This window comes from Buceros rhinoceros, unplaced genomic scaffold, assembly GCF_000710305.1.
Source record: "Buceros rhinoceros silvestris isolate BGI_N320 unplaced genomic scaffold, ASM71030v1 scaffold12725, whole genome shotgun sequence".
NCBI classification, from domain to species: Eukaryota; Metazoa; Chordata; class Aves; order Bucerotiformes; family Bucerotidae; genus Buceros; species Buceros rhinoceros.
Genome location: NW_010414620.1, coordinates 34458 through 37370, shown reverse-complemented (window position 1 = coordinate 37370; position 2913 = coordinate 34458). Strand labels below are relative to the sequence as shown.

At 43.0% G+C, this 2913-nt stretch overlaps 1 pseudogene; it reads right to left on the bottom strand.

Annotated features, from left to right (window-relative positions):
* Positions 1-2713: 2713 nt before the first annotated feature.
* Positions 2714-2913, bottom strand: part of LOC104494335 — a 4422-nt pseudogene continuing 4222 nt past the window's right edge.

Below are 2913 nucleotides of genomic sequence, written 5' to 3'. Positions count from 1 at the left end.
GGGTACTGAATGTTTCTCACGGGCAGATCCAGCTGCCAAGGGAGGCTCACCAATGGCCTTCTTCTGACAGCTCGCTCCAGTTTGCAGAATCAGCACCTTGCACAACTGTCAAAAAACTGTCATATCTCTGAATTAGTGACAGAGTTCCTGGTTCATACGAGACTCCTGGTTTCAATATTTTTAAGAAGTGGGGACATGGACAATGGACAATAGCTATGTCTCCACAGTAAGTTGTATCACATCTTAAACTGTATATAAGTTTATTTATATTACAAAAGAATAGAATTAAACTTGCATGTTTTACACTTCGTGATAGTTTCTGTGAGCTCAGCTGTGAAGTGCTGCAGGTATCTGCATCGTCAAAGCAGTGATACATCATCTGAGGACTGGCACAAATGAGGAGCAGCTTTCTGAAAATCAGCATGTGTGGATTGATCAGAAGAAACCCTAGTAGGAAGTACGTGGGAGTCTCACAGTTTGTGACTTGCAGTAGTTTTGAAGGATGTTTCCTCAACTGCCTAATCTTATTCCACAGAAGGGCAAAGGGTTTCCAGTTCCCTCATTTTTGGAAGTAACTGGTGAAGGCCTGTCAGCATGACCTGAAACGTGGTGTCAGTCAAACAAAGCAGATGGCCAGCAGAGGGAGAGCTTACAGTGCTGAAGGACAAAGGGTCAGTTTCCCACCCCTGAGTCGGTCATTCTGACTCCTGGCGATACTAGGACATTGAGCAGTGCTGGGACACCGGCCTGGCCACCATCCTGTAGTCACTCGTATTCTTACATTTTTAGTACAGTTTCAAACACAGGTATCACTCATGCCAGCTACAATTCTTCCAAACACGTGCTAAGCATGTTTTTGGACTTAGCACAGGCCAGGGGATATTTCCAATAAGTAGCCTAGAAGTCTTGCAGGATCAGAGTTAAGCAACATGGATATGAGCTGTGATGAGCCAATTGTCCTCACGGCTAGAGAACGGACCTCGGAGCACTTTATTTGCTAGTATAGATGTAAACTCTGGGGGTATAATTAACCTCAGTGTTTGTGTCACCCTTTCCAGGTATTCATACCCTATCCCTCATGAACTCCTGTTTGTTGAAGAAACATGAGATTAAATCTATAAAGCAATGCCAGTAGCACCTTTTGGGTGTCTAGCCAACTAAAACACTCCCCAGCTCTGATTTAGTCACTGCTTCCACATAGGATATTTGTGGAGAGTTTATTACCTTAAAGGGGGACTCAATGCCAACACAACGTGGGTGGATGCCACCAGCTGTGCATGTCATAAAGGAGAGTGTGGCAAAAGACTTGACCTTCAAAGGAAGTGCTTAGGCCTGGCCTGAAAGGGATTGACTCCCCCAGGTATGATTTGAAACTTTGCATTCCTTTTCCTAGAAGCCCTACCAAAGTCTCAAGATACCATTGTTTCAGCTACCACCCACTCAACCCACTCAACAGTGTAGCTGGCAGAGAACTCATTAAGATTAATCTGCCAACCCCATTCTGCATCCAGGGAAGGGCAGAACTAGATTTCCATCTTCCAGGCAAATATCCTTATGCTGCTAAGGTCCAACAGTAGCTCTCCTTTCACAGAGGTCAGCTTGACCACCCTGGAGTTTAGGATCTTGGAAGTATGGGGTTGTCTGCCTTCAGGAAAGGGAGCGGGGTGAAAATGAATGTTCCTGAATATCCTGTACCCAAGGCAAATGCTCTAACTGCACAGACTGGTGTGAGCAGGTAACAGTTGCCTTGGAGATGTTGGACTCTTCAGAGCAGCTCCTTCTTGGATACTAATTGCTCTATTATCAAATGGACATCATGACCCTATAGTTTCAAACTTCTGATTTGAAAAATTAAACTCCTGATCACCTAACCCAGTATATTTTAAAAAATGGAATGAGGTTCAACAGACTGAGAAGGACCTGTTTTTTTTTTTTAACCTAAGTCTATGCTGCTCTACCCCTGACAGTTGAAGACATTTATCACTGTTAAACATCTGCTCTTGGTCCGACAGGATGGGACAGGAAGGGAGTCAGGCTGTTAGCACACCAGACTGGCTGTGTATCTGTCAGCACACATCCTTTTTCTCAGTGCTCCAGCTCCTCACAAGTACCAAGCCTTAGGTCTGGATTCTGACACTGCTTTGGATCCGTTAGGTTGTGTTCGGAGAGAGACGTTAAACTGGCAGAGACATCCTCAGAGAGGTAAGCAATCATTTACTCATGGAAATACAACATGACCTTTCTCCATCAATAAGAAGGATAACATGGAAGAGAAGAACTATTCCTGAGTGGACTGCGTTTGTATTTTAAATTTCCACATATCAGCCCTCCAGCACCAGGACCTGGAGAGAGCTGGCAGCAGCTGGAGCAAACCTCAGCATTTTCTTTCTTTAGTACCTGCAAGTGAGGAGTGGTCTCTTTGTTCAATCTTGATTTACTTAAAATGTTTTAAACTGATTCTCTCAGCTGGATACTTACTTTGTTTTCCAAAGATGGCTTACGCTGGTCGTTAAAAGGCTGATTTATAAAATTCTTCATAATTCTCAAACAGGTGTATTTCAGTAGTTATTCTCTACTGGAGGAGGAAGCAAGAATTTTTCATTTCTTTGAAAAAATGAAATTGTTCTTAACTGTTTTGATATAATTTTAATCACATTGAACTATAATTCCATGAAGAATGAAATACAAATCAATAGGGTCAGCCACTGAGCAGTCATTTTTCAGTTGGGTTTACAATTTTTCTCATGAAGAGGATGCTCTGAGTATATTGACCCACAATAAACAACAAAAATGGACAGCTGAGTTTAACAACAGGAGGAAAAGAATGAGGAAGAAAATTTGTGGCACTGACTGTTGCAGCCCCTGTGGTGTTCTCCTGCATCTTCACAGGGTCTTGTGAGCAGCATACAATGA